Below are 22,932 nucleotides of genomic sequence, written 5' to 3' on the forward strand. Positions count from 1 at the left end.
TCCACGAATGCACCGAGCATTTGTTCGATCGGAATGTTCGTATTTTACGCAACTTTTTCGTACCTTGCGTATTTTCGCCGATCTTTTCGTTATTTTACACAACTTTTTCATACTGTGCGTTACAAATTACGCAACAAAATCGTATTGTCGCTGCAGAGTGCCATTGATTCCTATGGAGCTGCAGAGTGCCATTGAGCCCTATGGGAGACTTTCCTTGGGCCGGGTTGGAGCTGCAGAGTGCCATTGAGCCCTATGGGAGACTTTCCTTGGGCCCAGTTGGAGCTGCAGAGTGCCATTGAGTCCTATGGGAGACTTTCCTTGGGCCGGGTTGGAGCTGCAGAGTGCCATTGAGCCCTATGGGAGACTTTCATTGGGCCGGGTTGGAGCTGCAGAGTGCCATTGAGCCCTATGGGAGACTTTCCTTGGGCCGGGTTGGAGCTGCAGAGTGCCATTGAGCCCTATGGGAGACTTTCCTTGGGCCGGGTTGGAGCTGCAGAGTGCCATTGAGCCCTATGGGAGACTTTCCTTGGGCCGGGTTGGAGCTGCAGAGTGCCATTGAGCCCTATGGGAGACTTTCCTTGGGCCGGGTTGGAGCTGCAGAGTGCCATTGAGCCCTATGGGAGACTTTCCTTGGGCCGGGTTGGAGCTGCAGAGTGCCATTAAGCCCTATGGGAGACTTTCCTTGGGCCGGGTTGGAGCTGCAGAGTGCCATTGAGTCCTATGGGAGGCTTCCAAAATCATGCACAGAAGGATCAAAGTCGGAAAGGGTTTCCTGCATTTTACTATCGTGCAGTATGAAAATTTTGTGACTTTTGGATCGCCAATACCTTATTAGTGTGACTATTACGATTTTTTCGTAAGCATATTCGTGATATTTGCAATCCTAAAAAGTTACCGTATCCAATCCAAATTTTTCCCATTCGGGATTCGAACTCGTGTTTTAATGAATCGGCCCCTATATCTTGACTATTCGAGGATCATTAAATACTCAGCATATTTTCACATTTCTTGCCGTATTTTATTTATTTGATAAATAACCCCCATAGTGACTTATATAAATTAAGTGCTGTGTAACATGCCAGCACTATATAAATTAAAGATGTTACTACTACAACTATAATATTTAATATTTCTATAATATGTAATATTTATATTATATTTTATTCTAAACAAATGCAGGGTATGTATAAATCAATGTGTATTTTGCACAACTTGTACTCTGTATTTAGCTTACCCAAATATTAACTTGATTTTATAAGCCAATTTATTCTGCATTTTATTTGTATTTTTATTACTTTTAAGAGTGGTGGAAGTGGTAGCCTGAAAAAAAGCACCACAGTTCAATGTTGTGTTTTAAAAATTGTTACGAAGCTACTGGTCTTCATGACAAAGTTGCCATATTGTTTTTCTTTTACACCAAATTTACACCAATATGAACAACAACCCCCCCCCCCCCACCAAGTCACATATTTTGTTCTAGTTTGTTTCTTCTATTTCTAGTTTGCAAGATAATGGTACAAACCGATTGATTTTGTTTCTGTCCAAATTTAAAAGAACATATACATCTGATGCAAGTTTTTGTAAGAACTTGTTTGTATTCATTGATTTAGATGCATCTGTCTATTCAGAGCTTTATCACTTGGAAATAACATTACCTGTGCATCAAGGAAATCTTATTACATTCAACAGAAATGCCAGCAGACTGTAAATCACAGAATCAAATAAATCTTTGTGAGTCATTTCAAACAGTTTTTGTGACATTGGAAAAAATATAGCTTCTGACTGAATCATGATAAAACTCATTAGCTCATGATGAAAGTTATTTTAATATTATCAAGAGGTTATTTGAAGTCTTCCCAAGAGCACTTTATCCAAGGATGAAAAAGTGTAACTTCCATTATGAAAGAATTTTTTCACAATAGACATGCAAGGAATAATATTTCGTAAAATTTATTGTGCGGCTTTGTCAAGCAATAAGCTTTAACTGACTCCATGGAAACTGATTAACCTGAAATGGTATCTCCTGTGCCTGGGCTGTATCAACACACAAACACTGGAAATATTTTGACAGTGGCATTAGCACAAGGTTTGGATGCTAATCAAAAGCAAATGCAGATTTTTTGAGCATACAATGCACAGAGCATTGTCAATTTGATGGCAATATCTCTTAAATAATACCCAAGGTTCTACCTGCTGGGCTTTATATTTGCTATTTATTTATAATAATAAGTCAGTTTGATCAATTCAATAATATCATTGTATGCCTTTTGCCTTTCTGAATAGCATCATTGCAGGCTCAATTTGTATTTTTTTCTATATTATTTATATATATGTTTTTAAATTTTGTGCACATGCTTTATATAGTTTAAAAACTGACATGAAATTGTGATACCTTAAGACAGTTTATATATATACATAGAATATTTATAAATAAAAATAGAAGGAAATAGAAAAAGAGACTTTAGAGGCGGAGTTTAGGAATGGTTAATTGCACCATTGTCATTATACTATTTGATTCAACTAAAATTAGTACAATTATTATTATTTTTATCTTTGTCTCAGCAATTAATTAAAAGCCATAAAAGCCAGGTAGCTCATCAGTCCTTGACTTGTATGATCTGACCCATATGAGCTGAATTTCCTTATCTTTTTTGTATTAAACTTGTTTATTATAATAATAATAATACAGCTTCAAAAGCATCCAGTTACAACAATTCACATTTGTTTAAGCATTTTTGTTTTCACAATCTCAGGAGTATAGTCCTCTTGTAACAAACGTATGGTGAGAGAGTATAGCTTTATAAAACTTATGCATGTTGAAGTCTGAATAAAGACTGAATGAGGAGAGAAGGAGTGTAGGTGGACAGTGATAAGGGGAGGGGGAATAGACAGTAAGAAAAGAGAGAGAGAAGTGATGTGGTCACCTGGTTGTGCCTGGTTTATTGCAGAAAGTGAACATTTAGGTCATATAGTAGGAGACCCATGGTAACCAAGTAGCTATGAAATGATTTTGTTTATTGTTAAGTGAAAAGGCCATTCTTCCATGCTATAAATTTCATTGACTGTATAGAGCCATTCTTCAATTGTTGGTGGGTAAGGGTCTCTCCAATGTTTGGGTATTGGAGAGCGTGCTGCTATCAATAATCGGAGGAATAGGTTATGCTTAAAGTATTTTTCCCTGAGAGGGAAGTGTAAAAGAATAATTGAAGTTGGGGATATATTAATTTGGTTACCAGTGATGTCTTGACATTTTTTACTGAACTCATCCCAAAATGGCTTTATTTTGTGGCATCCGAACCAGCTGAATTTCCTTATCTTATCTCAACTTTATGCAGCCATTCTTGCATGGTGATAATACACTGTGATTTCCAAAATGTATGTATTACAATTTTGTCTGCATTCAGCAAGTTATTGAAAAAAAAAAGTAGTATCATCTTGTAGCATGTGGGGAAAATGGCATCTGATATAGATCCGCATCCTTTTGGAGCTCATTTTCAAATTTTTTTGAAATTACTTAATATGAGGACATACCCAGACATCAATGTCCCTAATAGTGATGAGTGAAATTTTCTGCCAGGCATGGATCTGCAGTGAATTTCCATCTGCATGTTGAAAAAAATTATGTCTATCGAAAAAAATTCAATGCACACAACAACTTTTTCCATATTTCGCAATTTTTTTTTGGGACAGATTTGCTCATCACTAGTCCCTAATTCAGAGGTACATCCCCATTATTATTTATTCAAATTTGGGAATATTGTGTACAGCAAAGAGTGTAATATCACTAAATTAGTATCTTTTAGTCTTCTGCCCTATTGCATCCTGAGCTTTTTACATTAAGTTGTTGATTATGGTGCTTGCTTATCTTCTGAAAGGTTACACTTTAGGGGTATATTTATCATGCTGTGTAAAAAGTGGAGTGAAGCATTACCAGTGATGTTGCCCAGGGCAACCAATCAGCAATTAGATTCCAACAGTTAGAAAACCAAAGCAAAGCATCTGATTGGCTGCTTTGAGCAACATCACCGGTAATGTTTTACTCCCCTTTTTACACAGCATGATAAATATACCCCTTAAGTGTCTGTCTTACTTCTTAATGAATGGCAGACTAAGAAAACTAGCAGATTTCAGTATGCATCTATCAAGCAAAGCCAAGTTATATTCTCGCAGTTCTGGACTTTTTCTGGAGTTTTTTAAAATGTCAGTTCGCTACTGAAACCGCTGTCAACTCCTATACTTTTACATAATTATGTAATTCGTAAATACTATAGATGTAGGAGGGATGTAAAAAAACATATTGTAGATACAGTATAAGAGGGATGTACAATAACATTCTACTAGTCATTTTGTTATTTTAGCAAATGGAAAAGTATGATTATTGGAAACTAGTATCACAAATTAATGTAGGTTGTGGGATTTGGGATTTTCCCTCAATTTGTCATATAGGGGCAAATTTATTATGCTGTATAAAAAACAATAACCACGCCAGCTAAATTACATAAAATGTATACTAATAGTTCCAATCTTTGATGGCGCTGCAACCAACTCGAGGGGACACACACTCACATATGGTTAAGTTACCCAAAACTTAAACAGTACTGGAACAAGATAATAGAAACAATAAATGAGGTAACACAATTCTCTATCAAGATAGATAACTCTGCTATAATATTGTTATATGCAACACCAGAGAGAAACACTACTATCACTGACCCACTCACTTTACATCTGCTACAAGCCACAAAGTTGCTGATTCCCCAAAAGTGGAAATCACGTAACCCCCCCACCTACACCGATTGGTTAGCCAAGGTAGAAGACATAAGAAAACTCGAGGAGATATCTTTCTTAACACAAAACAATAGCCTATATTATAGAAACATATGGTCACCTTGGACAGGTTATTACAGAAGTTAAGCCACTAAGGGCATGCATAACAACTGGTTACTAGCACAACTTCACAATAATTTCTCCCCCACACCAAATGTAGACAAAGGTATACTATCAACAGCACTAATGAGCATGTAATGGTACTAGACAGCTATGACTTTACTGATAAATAAATATTTGTAAGACTGTCCCCCCCCCTTTTTTCCTTCTGTATCCTCTTCCCCATTTATTGAAAATCAAAATAAAGAATTAAAAAAAAAACAAAAAAAACAAATTCAACATATTTTGCAAAGTTTTGTCACATAAAAAAGAAACAATTCTGTTTGTATGCGTTTTTTCTTACACCGGAATTGACTTACACTAGAACTCTAAGGGGGAGATTTACTAATCCACGAATCTGAATCCCGAAAGGGAAAAAATCGTATTGGAAACAAAAAATGTACGACTTTTTCGTCGGGGTCGCAATTTTTTAGTATTTGTTGCAACTTTTTTGTCGCCGCCGCGGATTTATCGTATTTTGCATAACTATTTAGATTTTTTTTGTATTGAGCGATTGTTAATGGCAGAAAAACCAATCCGATTTTTCTGCGACGGCGACGAAAAAGTCGCAAAAATACTGATCATTATGAAAAAAACGTATTCGGACGCCTTCGGACCGTTCGGGGATTAGTAAATCTCCCCCTAAGAGTGGTGGTGTAAAATAGTAGTGTAAAATAATGGTGTCAAATGTGGTATTCCGACAGTAAAAAATAAAACACACCCTAATAAATTTGTCATTTATTTTACATAACTTTTTACACTGTTTTTTCCGCAAATTTAATTTTACATTGCATAATAAATAGACCCCCTAATGTACTATTGGGTAGCATGTGTTATGTAGTATGCTGTGATTGAATTCCCCAATCCAGGTAGGTCTATCAAATGAGCACTGTAAAATGTTAAATGACAACATTTATCTATTCAATACAACCCCACCAGACTAATATACAACTCAAAAAGATAGCATAATAACATTTTAGGCAGTCTGGTAAAAATAGATGCTTACTGTACAGGATGGTCTAGCCAGATAAATATATTACTTTCTACTAAAATTTTCTTAGCCGGTTGTTCGGGTCGCTTTGATCTGCTAATCTTTATTTATAGCATAGGGCAATGTATATCATCCCATTCTGTGTAATCTCTTGTCACTGTTAAGACAATGAATGGAATGTCATGTAAATCCCATTAATAGGTGGACTTTTAAGAAAGGCTTTGGATAGTATATGGAGGCAAGAAGATATTAATTATGTAAGACTTGCTATAAATAATTGTGGAACAGCTTATTTGTCCAAGACAAAAGGATATTTATGTTAAAAAAGCCATTGGCGTAGGCTGAAATTTTGTTTTCTCTTCTGACTTTTATCCCTTGTTTTTTTTTACAAATACAGGTATCGGACCCCTTATCCGGAAACCCGTTATCCAGAAAACTCCGAATTACGGAAAGCCCGTCTCCCATAGACTTCATTATAAGCAAATAATTCAGAATTTTAAAACTGATTTCCTTTTTTTATGTAGAAATAAAACAGAACCTTGTAATTGATCCCAACTAAGATATAAATAATCCTTATTGGATGCAAAACAATCCTATTGGGTTTAATTAATGTTTTATTAATTTTTTAGTAGACTTAAGGTATGGAGATCCAAATTATGGAAAGACCCCTTATCCGGAATACCCTTGGTCCCGAGCATTCTGGATAATGGGTCCTATACCTGTACAAACTTAGCTAAGTCACCAAATGTATCTCAATGCTTTTTTGCATTGACAGCTGTAGAACCAATTATTCATGAATTTGAGCATATAGTAGTAATTATGAGTATATTGAAGTATCTATTGCTGCAATGGCATTGTGCCTTACCCCTCTTTTAGGCAGAAAGCCCTAGGACACCTTGCATATGTCTTATAATTAGTTTGCCTATTAATATAATTGTTTATGAAAGATATAGATCTATACCTACTGTTGGTTTTTATGGGGTCTTTTTCTGAGGGAGAATTTTAACGACTACTAGCATTTTCAGGTGTTGTATTTATGTCTAATACTTAAGCATTTTCAGTAAATTTGGTTTATCTAAAAATGTGCGAGCTTTTTAACTACTATTTATCACATGTATGGTTTACAGCTACAGTTTATAAATAAACCTTTTGTTTATATGTTTAACTTGGTAAGTAAAGCTTACCCCAGCATTAACTCAATGTTATTCAAAAACCATGATCTAAGGCTGATGCCACACGTAGCGTTTTTACGCTGCGTATTTTCGGCGGCTGAAAAACGCCTGATATCATCATCCATAGAAATAACTTGAAAAGACTCGAGGCAAACCACACAAAGCGTAAATACGCTAGAAAACGCCTTAGCACGGATTTTTCAAGCGTAGGCTGAAATACGCCAGTACTTGCAAAGCAAGCTATTCCTATGTATACGCAAAGGCAGCTGCCAGACCTAGCAGAAATACGCTGCGTTTTTTGCTATTTCACACTATTAGCACCATGGCAACGGGATTTGCTTACGTCACCAGTACTAGGCTGAAAAACGCCATGTGTGGCTTGTGCGGCGTTTTTAGGCTGAGAAAAAACGCCACGTGTGGCATCAGCCTAAAGAACTTATTATACATATACTTATATACTAATATTTTATCCACTGATACAGAATTAAATGGTCATCTACAATATGCCCAGACACTCCTGTTTAAACCTAAAGTCAATATATAACTTACTAATGTAGCTTCCTCGGCCTAAAGATACATAACTTGAGGCTAATCTCTATACTATAGCCCTATGCTCTTGGGGCTCTCACATTAAGGTGAACCATTTGTTCATTATTAAATAAGTGTCATTCACACATGGTTATTTGGCAAAAGATAACTATATAACTATAAGAATGATTGTATTCAAACCATAAACATTAGGTAAGCAAAATTATTAAAATGATAAAATAAGGGTTTTATGGAATGAACACTGTTGAAATGAATCTCATACTTTGAATGTTTGTCAATTAGGTGATAATTATGCCAGCTGGCATGTTTGCTAACTGTAATGCTAAGGGGGTTATTTATTGAAAAGTTGGCTTTTTTCTATTCAAGAAAAATGCAAATAGTTGGGATTTAATACAAAGAAAGCCAATAAAGTCAACAGAATAAAACTTGTTAGGGCAAAGCAATTGAGGTCGTATAGAATTCAATGGGAATATTCTCTAACAACTTTGTTTTCCCAGTTTACCAACAAATTTGAGTTGTTTATCCCCATTGAAAATGAATGAAACAATGTGATTCACACTGGTGTGTGACTTTTTCCCATAAAAACATGGGAACTTGATTATTTGGTTCAAGTTCTTTCTAAATTAAGCTAGCATTCGAGGAAAAAAAACTGAAAAAGTCACTTGAGTTTTGTTAGCGCTTTCTTTAGACGCTTGCATTTTATTTCTCTAACTCATTGATTAATCCATGTGTTTATTTGACTAAGTCTAACATATCATGCACTGGGAGGTCCAAGCTGATAAAGAAATATTCTCCATCTGAAAGTTCTTAAAGTAATAACCGTTCCCTTTCTGAAGTGCTATTAGGGAGAAAGGGAACCTGCTTTCTATAGGAAACAAAGCAAATATGTTCAATAAGTTGCTGGTTTCCTCACTTGTATATGTAGATGAATTGCTGGGAGAAAAAGGAATGTTAACATGTGCCATCTTGGATTTATGGTCGTTAGAGCTGTTATGCTTTTCAAAAGATTGACTAAAGTCTTTAGCCTCTTTGCCAAGTTGTTTCTGACTATGAGGCAAGTTACAAAGCTTGGCATTTTACCAATGGATATGCAGAAAGAGCTCGAAAAATGGAAATACTAAGTACCCATGCCAGGTACTGCCACTATGTGCATCTTGTTAGTTTGCCATCAAACCATGTATTCAAACTATTTTCTGTTTGTGTTCCTGAATGAGTTTTCACACATAAAAGACTCCATTATTGTATTATAATTTTAAGATAGAGAGATGCTTAATGCTTAAAACTCCTCTGAAATAACTCTCTATAGTATAAATATAGTGCTGGGCGGTATACCGATTTAAACCGAATACCATTTTTTAAAAAAAAAAACAATATGAATTTTAAACATACCCCAATACCAGTGTGCGCGCCTAATGCAATTTTTTTCCAAGTATATCCGGGTTGCGCCCCGTGAGTACGTGACGTCAGCGCTCTACAAAAGCGCCATCGCTGGAGCTGGAGGAACCACAAGTTGGGTAAGTTCCGCTGAACACCAATGTGCATGGGGGCGCTGTCTTCGGGGGTGCCTGGCCTCCAGCAATTTCTATTTATGTGGAGGGGGAAGGGTGGCCACCAATTTTTATGTAGATGGGGGGGTGCCTGCAAACTATTTAGGGGCCCTGGCCACCAATATTTATTATTTATTTATATACCGTCAAATACCGTGATACTGATATAATTTTGAAAAATACCGTGATATAAATTTTTGGTCATACCGCCCAGCTCTATATAAATATAACATTTAATTGCATTAGTAAATGCATTTACCATACTAAGTGATCATTTACCAGCCTAACAGCATCAGCATCTGCCTCAGGCATTATGTTTCCCTTTTAAGAAAATGTAATAAGGCTCCATCCAGGCTGGAAAGGGTGTTCTGACTGCCAAATTTTGACTTGAGAAGACTGTGACAGTTAAAAAGAGCCATGTGACAATGGCCTAAGCCATCTGCTGCTGCTGTAATCTGCACCTGTTAGCCAATTCCCTATCCAAGTTCTATGAAATTCAAACAAACAATATTTATTTAACTTTTCTATAATACATTTATTTTTTAACCTTGGTAAATATGTTATTTCTGTCAAAGAACTAGGCTGGATGTGGATTTCACAACAAATCATGACAGAATTTTCATGATGTGAGGAATGATGGGGCTAAGGGTACCAGTGGAGAGATTAGATGTTACACACATTGAAATTCTATCCTTTTCATTGATTCATTTTAATCATAATATTTTGTGAATACCTGCAGCATTTTATTTAAAAATGAAGTAAATATTTTGATTTTATAAAATATGAATCATTATACTGTGGCTCCTTCTGCTCAGTACTTCACTTTGTCAGTTAATGAAGCCATTATAATATGACACACACATTTTTTTATATAAATCAAGGAAAGAATCTGATCCTGAATTGTTTACCATTTTAACAGATCTGCATTCTTTAACAAAATGGACTTGAAGGTTAGATAACTGATTCTAACATATGTTTACTTTTCCCTATGAGGTAGTCCTGTGTGTGTATATATATATATCGGGAGAGAGAGAGAGAGGGGGGGGGGGGGTAATACTCTCATCACAGGAAATTCTCAAAAAGAAAAGTCTTTTCAAAGAAACTAAAGACAAGACTAAACTAGAAAACCCAATAGGATTGTTTTTTCTCCAAAAAGGATTAATTATATCTTAGTTGGGATCAAGTACAGGTACTGTTTTATTATTACAGAGAAAAGGGAATCATTTAACCATTAAATAAACCCAATAGGGCTGTTCTGCCCCCAATAAGGGGTAATTATATCTTAGTTGGGATCAAGTACAGGTACTGTTTTATTATTACAGAGAAAAGGGAATCATTTAACCATGAAATAAACCCAATAGGGCTGTTCTGCCCCCAATAAGGGGTAATTATATCTTAGTTGGGATCAAGTACAGGTACTGTTTTATTATTACAGAGAAAAGGGAATCATTTAACCATTGAATAAACCCAATAGGGCTGTTCTGCCCCCAATAAGGGGTAATTATATCTTAGTTGGGATCAAGTACAGGTACTGTTTTATTATTACAGAGAAAAGGGATTCATTTAACCATTAAATAAACCCAATAGGGCTGTTCTGCCTCCAATAAGGGGTAATTATATCCACGGCTGTGGAGTCGGTAGATAAATTCTCCGACTCCAACTCCTCAGTTTCTGATACTTCCGACTCCAACTCCTCTGTTTTTAATATGCTAATGTATTTTATACATCCAGGAAGGGGCAGGGGGAAGGGACACTTAATCAGGGCCGGAACTAGGGGTAGGCAGAAGAGGCAGCTGCCTAGGGCGCAACGATTGAGGGGCGCCAGGCAGCCTCTCCTGCCTACCCCTAGTTCTACTTTGTCATTGCCTCTGCCGCTTATCATTAGCGGTGAAGGCAATGACCGATCGAATCGCAGTGCCCCCCCTAATGGCGCATGCGCGCCAAAGCACAGGAAGAGGCGCATGCGCCATTCGGGGGGGGCAGGGAGGTGGGCGGAGTTGGCCGACCGGGTTGCCTAGGGCGCCCGGTTGGCTTGGCCTGCCCCTGCACTTAATAAACTGATAGACTGATAGACTATTTTATCTATACTCCTAATCCTAATGATTTCCCTAGGATCCCATAGTCATGTTTAAAGTTTAAGCTAACATTACAGCTGAATTACAGCAGTTTTTCAAATGTTTTAAAGCTTCAGTCTTAAACTATTAACTATCCATTCCCTTCACGTATACAAGTATTTGTAGTCCTGCGAATTTTTTTTACTTAATTAGGTATCAGTGAGAGTTAGGCTGGGTTCCCAATGGGCATTGTGTTCCCTGTAACAGAAGAACATGATGCAGTGGAGCTGCCCCACCTTGTGCGTTACGTCCCATTTAGTGAAGCATACAGTCAATGAAAGGCATGCTTCATGGTCACTCAACGTGTTCGTTTATTGGGCTTTATTCTTATAGCAGAGAAGTAATTAATTATGCCTGTTTGTGAATTGGGACATTTAAACTTGCTTTATTTATTTTTTTTTATTCCCATTAAAATTTAGTAGGAGTCGGAGTCGGTTCATTTTTTTCCGACTCCAGGTACCCAAAATTGCCTCTGACTCCGACTCCTCAGCCCTGATTATATCCTAGTTGGGATCAAGTACAGGTACTGTTTTATTATTACAGAGAAAAGGGAATCATTTAACCATGAAATAAACCCAATAGGGCTGTTCTGCCCCAATAAGGGGTAATTATATCTTAGTTGGGATCAAGTACAGGTACTGTTTTATTATTACAGAGAAAAGGGAATCATTTAACCATTAAATAAACCCAATAGGGCTGTTCTGCCCCCAATAAGGGGTAATTATATCTTAGTTGGGATCAAGTACAGGTACTGTTTTATTATTACAGAGAAAAGGGAATCATTTAACCATGAAATAAACCCAAAAGGATTGTTCTGCCCCCAATAAGGGGTAATTATATCTTAGTTGGGATCAAGTACAAGGGACTGTTTTATTATTACAGAGAAAAGGGAATCATTTAACCATTAAATAAACCCAATAGGGCTGTTCTGCCCCCAATAAGGGGTAATTATATCTTAGTTGGGATCAAGTACAGGTACTGTTTTATTCTTACAGATAAGAAGGAAATCATTATTAAAATGTTTAATTATTTGATAAAAATAGACTCTATGGAGATGGAGCGTTCTGGATAATAGATTTCTGGATAACGGATCTGTACAAGCAGATATGTTAGAGACCACAGATGAAGAGGAATCACATTAGTTGTGATTCCTCTTCATCCCCAAGATATTGATAATTTAATGTTAAACTTGAGCTTATGTTATACTTCAGGGCAAAAATTCTCTACTGAATTGGCATTATTTGTAGTTGTAGTAAAGTATGATGTATTGATGAGTTGGAAGTGAATTAATAACATTTCCAACACAAACTGAATGCAAAGATAATAGAAGACTTTGAGAGATTATAAAGATATGTGGCCTATAATCCAGAGATAAAAAATGAAAGCTACACAAGCATAACCATATCAAAATGGTGTATTTATTTTTAATTCATTTTAAAATTCTTAATTTTATCAAAAGATAAATACAAAAGTAACATTAAAATGAATGCATACAGTGTAAATGTGTTGCATCAAAGACTCAACTTTTTAATGCATTGTTCCTTTGAGCCCAGTATAGTACTTACTCTTCCAGGAAAATAACGTTGGTTATATCTTTATATAGCACTTGATCTATTTTTATTCACTAGCTCTACTGAGCACTTAGCAGCATGGGACAGACGGAATGGTGACACAACATATATCAGAGTGCTTAGGGAGGAAACATAAACAATCCCAAATAATTAAGGTTCTGCTTTTGAGAAATACAGTATTTCTAGCATGGATATCATCACCTTTAGTGATCCCATTATGTCTTTGCTCTTGACAAACTCAAACTTTTCAAATACAAAATAAATTTAAAAAAGCCCCAGGTAAAGTAAATGTGCTAAGGTGTAAAGCTTTCTAATTTAATATGTCCTACTATACAACTGCAAACAAAAATAAGGATTATATTAACATTGTAAACAAACCCCAAAATTATTAGTGTTTCCTTGATTTCCATTTTAGATAAATATATGATATTGTATGTAATTTGTTTGATGTATCTATTTATAGTGCTGCAGAATATTTTAAAACTTTATTTATAAATAAGGAAGTAATGACACTTATCAGACGGCCGACCCTTTGAAAATATATATTTATGCCTTTATTACAAGCACTTTGCACACTGATTACATGATTTTTGGCATCAGACATTTTAATGCCTTTGTCCTAATGCTTTTAAATGATCATGGAACTCTTGATATCCTTATATTTTACAAAAGAGGGTACTTTATTATTCTTTTTTTTAATGCAACCACCATTTATTTGATGTGACTGCAACTTTTCTCATGCATCGAAGATTAGTAGTATGAAGAATTAAGGGCCACCCCCTGGGATCATAGGATTCACAGTGCACACAAACAAGCCAAGGTACACATACATGCTAGGCCCCATCAGCCAATGAATGGGCAGAGTTCTGCCTTGTGCTCCCACACTACTTCCGGTTACAGTTAGAGCTGCATTATTTCCTGTCAGCTGATCTGAGGGAGCACAGATATCCCATCACAAAATGCTGGCTCAAGGAAAAAGATTTAAAAGGACAATATTTATAGATATATACCAGTTTGGTATGATACTTTAATAGGTCACTTTACACTAGAGTGGATATGTTTAGTTTTCCTTTAAAGTAGTAATACAATTGCTAAACACTTTCTTTAGCATTTAAACATCATTGTTATAGTTATCTAGAAAAAGCCTTTGCAAAAAAAAAAATATATATAATGAATATACAGTTACATGCATGCTTAGTAGCCAGACAGATTGACAGGGAAACCACAATGCATTTTCAGAGATGCAGCATATACTTTTACCAACAGGAGACCAACATTAACCCTTCCCACACAAACCTGGACCTCTAGAACTACCTCTTACAAAGGCTTAACACAGACTGCCAAAAGAAACCAGTCTGCAGCTTTTATAGCCTCCAAACTGCTCTATGCTGCCACCATGTGGTCAGTAACTACTCTATAAATATTCATTCAGAGAGGCTGCCCACCCCTTTAGAAAATGGCTTCTCTGAGAACTTTAGGTAAGTGCTCCATGAAACTTTACTTTGTACAAGCAAATGCAATGTTCTACATAAAAAAAGGTTTTTATGCATGTACTTTGTAAGCCCACATATCAAACATAGCTTTCAATAAGCAGTAGTTTCAGCACCATTTACAACATACTTCCAGCATAGCTGAGGCACATGTTTCAAACAAAGTAGGCCTCAGTTTGTTAACCAAAGCTAATACTGTTGCAAAGTTTCCACTTTTAAAACACACACACACACCCATATTATATACGTGTATATATATATATATATATACAGTGGTGTGAAAAACTATTTGCCCCCTTCCTGATTTCTTATTCTTTTGCATGTTTGTCACACAAAATGTTTCTGATCATCAAACACATTTAACTATTAGTCAAAGATAACACAAGTAAACACAAAATGCAGTTTTTAAATGAGGGTTTTTATTATTTAGGGAGAAAAAAATCCAAACCTACATGGCCCTGTGTGAAAAAGTAATTGCCCCCTGAACCTAATAACTGGTTGGGCCACCCTTAGCAGCAATAACTGCAATCAAGCGTTTGCGATAACTTGCAACGAGTCTTTTACAGCGCTCTGGAGGAATTTTGGCCCACTCATCTTTGCAGAATTGTTGTAATTCAGCTTTATTTGAGGGTTTTCTAGCATGAACCGCCTTTTTAAGGTCATGCCACAACATCTCAATAGGATTCAGGTCAGGACTTCGACTAGGCCACTCCAAAGTCTTCATTTTGTTTTTCTTCAGCCATTCAGAGGTGGATTTGCTGGTGTGTTTTGGGTCATTGTCCTGCTGCAGCACCCAAGATCACTTCAGCTTGAGTTGACGAACAGATGGCCGGACATTCTCCTTCAGGATTTTTTGGTAGACAGTAGAATTCATGGTTCCATCTATCACAGCAAGCCTTCCAGGTCCTGAAGCAGCAAAACAACCCTAGACCATCACACTACCGCCACCATATTTTACTGTTGGTATGATGTTCTTTTTCTGAAATGCTGTGTTACTTTTACGCCAGATGTAACGGGACACGCACCTTCCAACAAGTTCAACTTTTGTCTCGTCGGTCCACAAGATATTTTCCCAAAAGTCTTGGCAATCATTGAGATGTTTTTTAGCAAAATTGAGACGAGCCATAATGTTCTTTTTGCTTAAAAGTGGTTTGCGCCTTGGAAATCTGCCATGCAGGCCGTTTTTGCCCAGTCTCTTTCTTATGGTGGAGTCGTGAACACTGACCTTAATTGAGGCAAGTGAGGCCTGCAGTTCTTTAGATGTTGTCCTGGGGTCTTTTGTGGCCTCTCGGATGAGTTGTCTCTGCGCTCTTGGGGTAATTTTGGTCGGCCGGCCACTCCTGGGAAGGTTCACCACTGTTCCATGTTTTTGCCATTTGTGGATAATGGCTCTCACTGTGGTTCGCTGGAGTCCCAAAGCTTTAGAAATGGCTTTATAACCTTTACCAGACTGATAGATCTCAATTACTTTTGTTCTCATTTGTTCCTGAATTTCTTTGGATCTTGGCATGATGTCTAGCTTTTGAGGTGCTTTTGGTCTACTTCTCTGTGTCAGGTAGCTCCTATTTAAGTGATTTCTTGATTGAAACAGGTGTGGCAGTAATCAGGCCTGGGGGTGACTACAGAAATTGATATTGAAATTGAAAATTGAAATTGATAAACCACAGTTAAGTTATTTTTTAACAAGGGGGGAAATCACTTTTTCACACAGGGCCATGTAGTTTTTTTTCTCCCTTAATAACGTAAACCTTCATTTAAAAACTGCATTTTGTGTTCAATTATGTTATCTTTGACTAATAGTTAACGGTTTTTGATGAGCAGAAACATTTAAGTGTGACAAACATGCAAAAGAATAAGAAATCAGGAAGGGGGCAAATAGTTTTTCACACCACTGTATATATATACACACACACCTGGCCAGTGAAACATTGACAAACAAAAAAAATTGTTAACTAAATTTATATATATATAATTTCTACATTATGTATAACTCAAATAAGCATGATCCTCATGGTTTCTGGTTTTGTCCTACATTTCCATGACTATAAATAGAGAGCTACTGTTATGTTAGCTTTCGATATGATTGTGGTTCTTTACTAGACATAACATTTGCACTTTAGATTCCTTTTATTACAGTTCAATATCACCGTGGGTGAGTCTCATTCAGTGCATTTTTGGTACCATCTTGTAACAGTTTATGACAAATGGAGGTGCTAAAATGATACCAAAATATATAAAGTGGCCTTTGTAGAGTTTTATATGTTTTTAAAATTACTTCTTGGAAATATTAAAGGGGTTGTTCACCTTCCGGTTTAACTTTTAGTATGTTATACAATGGCCTTGTTGTTAACAACTTTCCAATCTTTCCCATTGCCTTTTTTTTCATACTTAAATTATTTGCCTTTGTCTTTGGCAGTTTTCAAGTGGGTTCACTGACCCTAAATGCAAAAAGCTATTACTCTGTGAGGTTTCAGTTTTATTATTACTTTTTACTAAACTTTTTTAATTGGGCCCTCTCCTGTTCATATTCCTGTATCCCTTTTGAACCACTGCCTGGTTGCTAGGTTAAATTGGACCCTAGCAACCAGATAGCTGCTGAAATTCTAAACCAAAGAGCTAAAAAACAAAAAGCTGAATAATTCAAATTCCACAAGTAATGAAAAATGAAAACCACTTGCAAACTGCCTCAGAATATCACTCTACATTGTACTAAAAGTTCAATCTTGATGGCCATAACATTGACTATCATATCCCAGTAAGGGTGAATACATGTGTGTTCTGTATTCCTTTATATCTGTTAACTAGTTAATGGGGTTCCATACTTTTAAACTTCTGAATTACATATTCAGTGGAAATCTTAACCACAGTGCAGTTACATTCTACTCATCATTTTTCATAAGTTTACCAACTTTCCAAAAAAAAAAAAAAAACTTGAAAAACGAAAAAAAAAAAAAATCACTAACTAGAGATAGGCAAAATAATTCGGCAGGCATGGATTTGCAGCGAATTTCCGCGTTTGGCCATTGGCAGATTTTTTGATGGGCCACAGAAATTAGCCCCAGAAAAATTCTCAAATGTGTCGCCTGCGCAAAAAAAATTGTCATGCGGTTAAAAAAACAAAAAAAAGAATTATTGACGCACGTAAAAAAAAACGCTGCGTGCATCAATTTTTTATTGCACAACATTTATGTGGTTTTGTGAATTTTCCACTGTTTTAAAAAGATTTGCAAATTTATCGGTGAAACGGGACAGATTCGCTCGTCACTAACATTTTACTAGAACTCCCATTGACGTCTACATAAATTGGCAGATTTTAAATGGTAACTTTTTTATGCTACAGTTTTTTGGCACCTAAATAAAGTTAATTTTAGCACAAAAACCTTGTATCATCTTAAGTTTAAATATTAATAAACCAGCCCCTGAATACCTAATGCTAGTTTTCTGCTTATTAAGGTAGGTGCCCCTGTAATATTCCACATAAGGCTAACTGAAATATATTCTGTTGTGTACCAATGTTATCCATTTATTGTGTACTCACATAGTACATTTGCTTTCTCACCTCAACTCTATGCAATGCTCATTATTACGCTGCCTATACAAGCACTAATATTATCGTACAAAACCTTTTCATATGATATTCGGTGCATGTATGGCGGCTCCTCGAGATGACCAGTATCACAAAGCCTGCAGATATTGGTCGTCTCATTGATCAGGCAGGTTAAAAGATTTTGATTGGTCGGAATTGGCAGGTGGAAGAATATATCTATTGTTTCTGCCTGCATATCTGACAATTCAGCCCGGAACGTCAATGGAGGGAGGGAACGAACTTTCCTGTGACCATTGATCGTATGAAAGATCGTTATTGCTACATGTATGGCCACCTTAAGGCACTCGTAGGATTCCCTTAACTCATTTTCTTAAATTGCACAAAAATTACAATCATGTTCATTTACAGATCTTTATACATATGTCTATGAAGATTCTCATTCATCCAGGTCATGATATACAGTATCTAGAAGAATTAAGTCTAAAACAACTGGACTTTTCTGAGTTTTTCTTGAAAACGTTTCACCACTCATCCGAGCAGCTTCTTCAGTTCAGATGACTGGTAGGGAATTCCCCGGTATTTAAACTCTTGATGGTAGTAGAGTCACAGACATCCAATCACAATGGTTCCATTGAACTTGTTCAGTTAGGTGTTAGCTGAAACTGACAGGTGTAAGAAGGTATGATCCAGTCACAATGGTACCAAGATTCTCATTGATGAAGGTGTTAATCCTTCAAAGTACATGACTGGAAGTGTGAATACCGGGGAATTCCCTACCAGTCATTTGAACTGAAGAAGCCACTCAGATGAGTGGTGAAACGTTTTCAAGAAAAACTCAGAAAAGTCCAGTTGTTTTAGACTTAATTCTTCTAGATACTGTATCTTTATACATGAGATGTTGGTTAAGATCTGTACACCATTTTGAACAGTCTGTATTTCAAATGAGTAATGATGACTAATGAGCTTGACCAGACATAATCTTATCTGAGAAAGAATGACTAACCAAGGGCTTATACTTTCTATGTATTTTTAATTGACAGAAAACATCAGTCTCTTAGCTACTGCTTTGCAATTTCACTGCCCATAAATCTTAAGTATTGATTAATAAGGGATCTTATGGGCATTAATTAAGCTATTCCCTGCTAGCGATCTGAAAAAGGATTAAATAAATCAATTGTTTAACACTTTCCTTGAACAAATGATGACAAAAAAAAATCTGGAGATCAGTAACTCCATAGTACCCTGTGCCAGTGAATAATGAATCCCTTGCCTGGATGATCTGCTGAAGGCTAGTGACTTTTTATTTTTAATGAGTTAGGTTTGGAAGCCTTGAGCCTTTTTCTTGATTCAGACTTCAAATCTTTTCATATAAAAATGTACATCATCGCTGCAATACAAATATCTTGTAAATGCTGCCAAATCACAACTAGGTTTTTATATTTATTTTTTTATTTCTGAGCTTCCCTAATGCTTATGTATTTTTTATTGATAGAACTCGGTTAAGATACACGTTGCATATCCGTTACAGGAGAAAATAGTATCCCATATTGGTTGAGGTAATGTGCCAGGATAAAAAAACAGCACCTTGCAATTAAAATGTTACCTGAATGGTACATTCACAGACCCAACAGTCTCATACGTATTTTAAAACCATGCATTTTTAATGTATGAAATATTTACTTGCATTTTGGTTATTCTTAATCTATAAACATATTCCAAAAATATAGGAGGAGTGCAAAAATGCCTAAATATAGGGGCACATTTACTAATCCACAAATCAGAATCCCGAATGGGAAAAAATCGGATTGGAAACAAAAATTTTGTGACTTTTTCTCGTATTTTGCGCAATTTTTTTCCTCGCCGTCGCGACTTTATCATATTTTGCGTGACTTTTTCGTCGCCGTTGCAATTTTTTCGTATTGAGCAATTGTAAACGGCAGAAAAACCAATCCGATTTTTTTCGCGACAGCGACAAAAAAGTCGTGGAAAATATACGATAAAGTCATAACGGCGACAAAAAAATCGCGCAAAATACAAAAAAAAGCAAAGCCGACGAAAAAGTCGCAAAAATACCGATCATTACGGGAAAAACGCGCTCGGACGCTTTCGGTCCGTTCGTGGATTAGTAAATCTGCCCCATAGTGTAGTGTCTTGAAACAAGGAAAGGTGATACAAGAGTTAAAAATACTGAACCACCTTAAGAGATTGTATAACTGTAACCACCTTAAATGAGAGATTGTACGCTACCACTAGCTCTCATTTACAATGCCCCATCCCATGAATAAAAAATGGCTGCAATTGCCCGTTTTTGCACTTTGCGGAATGTTTAACATGTGAAAGATGGCCACAGGCTTCTAAGCTACTTGTTAAAGTGCAGAGATCTGCGGAATGCTCCCTTGGTTGAGTGTTGTCTGTGTTAGTGCTTTATAAGGTGTGAGAAGGGCAAATAGGCGTGCAAGGTAAGGTCAGGAGGTGCAGCCCACATTGGAAGCCTGGCCTTACCACCTACCTTAAGATATTTACACCAGTTGTGCAGTATTATGTTGGAGGGCATATGTAGTCACCTGGTCTTAAGGGAAAACTGCCAGATTGTCGGTAAAAAAAAACCATGACATGTCAAAATTGCACTTTTTTACACTGCACTTGCTCTCATAAATGAGCCATAATGTTTTTCATCTGTTTACAGAAAATGTTGATTGGACTAGTGAGATCAGGGATCCCCAGCTTTTTTTACTTGAGCCACACAAAAAAGTAGACTACCAGTAATGTTGGACTGTGATTCACTATTAAAATTGTGTACAATTGTGTCTCAGTGCTTCCACAACTTGCCTTAAAGTCACAAATGTGATAATGGCCAACTGCTTTGAGCAACATGTTTCTCATGAGCCACTGGTTGGGGATCACTGAGTTACTTTAGATACATAAATAACTAGGAACCACAAAGATACTTTAGAACTTTAGAAAAAAATTACAACAAATATCACACCAGCAAGTAACGTTTAGTTATACTTTATATGGTTCTGTCTAGACTAATAAATGTCAGTGATGATTATCATGTTAGCGCTGCTTCCCTCCCAGTCTCCTTTTAAATTAACACATTATCTTTGGCACAAGAGATAGGGCAGGCATCATTTTCTGTTCTAATTTTGTCAAAACAAAAGTTGCTTTGAGGTCAAACACTTTTTGATTTTTTTTCCTGAAATCATTAGTGGTTTTTTCTGTTCCAATATTCAGCAGAGATAACTGAGAAAATGAAACACTGCCAGTCAGGGTTGTTTTGAACTTAAAGAGGAAACCTAATAAAATATTATTTTACAAAAGAACTAAACACACTCGTTTGAATAGTCCATGTCCTACATGCATACTAAAAGGGTTAAGGCTAAACATAGTAAGCAATAGTCAGATTCACACACTATCCTGGCATCAAAGAGTGGGTAGATAGGGTCAAGTTTGCATTGCCAACATTGCTGAAATAGGATGTTGTCATTATGGATATTATATATGCAGGTATTTAAAGGGATTCTGCCATGTGAAAACATGTTTTTTTACCAAAAACACCAGTTAATAGAGCTTCTCCTGCATTGTAATCCATTCTTTAAAAGAGCAAACAGATTTTTTTTTCTATTTTGAAACCTGACATGAGGCTAGACATATTCTTAGTTTCCCAGGTGCACTCGGTCATGTAACTTGTGCTTTGATAAACTTCAGTCACACTTTACTGCTGAACATGAAAAAGCATAATTTGCGCGGCAAAAAAATTCGGCGCACAACTGTAAAATTTGTCATCAGCGTTATATTTAAGGTGTGAATCATTCCTCAGAGAAAGTGACGCCCGCATCAAAGGAAGCGACGCAAAGCAAATTTTATGGTCGTGCGCCAATTTTTTTGCCACACAAATTATTTTACCCATCTCAGCTCCCTGACATCTGCATTGCTAAAAATTCTCCCATGTCCCATATAGTGGTAGATATCAAATAGCACTCAATAGTGCACCCCATTACTCCTTCAGTTACACTGAGTATGAGAAACAATAGTTTATCTGTAAGAATTTCTATTGTGTTGGCTCTTTCTCAATGCATACACAACAATATTACAGCTACAAATACATCTATTGGTTCAAGAATAACATTTTAAATGGTAGAATAAATTATCTGCAATGTAAAAAGTGTAATATAGTTATAGCTATTATAACAGAATCCCTTTAATCTATTTTTATATAAGAATAATTTTGCCTCTTTATAGCTCCCTGGTAAGGCCTCACCTTGAGTATGGGGGGCAGTTTTGGGCTCCAGTCCTTAAGAAGGATATTAATGAGCTGGAGAGAGTGCAGAGACTGCAACTAAACTGGTAAAGGGGATGGAAGGGTTAAACTATTCTTGTACCAAGACCATACCTTTTTGTTCTATAAACCTTAAGTTCTTTTTTAAACGACCACCCTATTCTATTTGTACTGTCACATTCTATAACATTACAGTTACACCTTTCCTTCAGACAGTGATGGCTTAGCGTGAGTGGCTCTCAGTGGAATCCGCAATCTTCTCCATTGCTGAATAAACTTTATCAATTGATCATTTCTAATTCTTTTTAAAGTTATAAGTAAATGTAATTGCTCTGTACAGCAGCATTCATCTGTCAGCTTTCATTCTCTGCATCCCTTGCTCTGACTCCTGAAACAAGACTGACTGAAGGCTGACTGATGCTGATTAAAAGACCTAGAGAGGACCACACAATTACTGCTTTCAACTGCAATTATATTTACAAATTGCTTTAAAACCACTGGAAATTCTGTGTCTATATAGGAAACTTACTTCAAATTGCATTTTCATTATGCACAACATTATCTGTTGGGCCATGTACTCATTCAATATGCATATAGGAATTGATTTAGTAACATAGGTGCTATTTTGTACCTTAGATAATTAGATCTTCCTATCAAAAGGAAATGGTGACTATGGACAATTGCACAAGCACAGTTTAAGAACAGTTCAGTGTAAAAATTAAAATGGGTAAAATAGACAGCGCAAA

The 22,932-nt window shown here is 36.3% G+C and overlaps 1 protein-coding gene across 5 annotated transcripts in view; it reads right to left on the reverse strand.

Moving 5' to 3' along the window:
* Window positions 1-22,932, reverse strand: part of ncam2 (neural cell adhesion molecule 2) — a 178,706-nt gene that overhangs the window by 79,917 nt on the left and 75,857 nt on the right.

Source organism: Xenopus tropicalis, chromosome 2, assembly GCF_000004195.4.
Source record: "Xenopus tropicalis strain Nigerian chromosome 2, UCB_Xtro_10.0, whole genome shotgun sequence".
In the NCBI taxonomy this organism is placed as follows: domain Eukaryota; kingdom Metazoa; phylum Chordata; class Amphibia; order Anura; family Pipidae; genus Xenopus; species Xenopus tropicalis.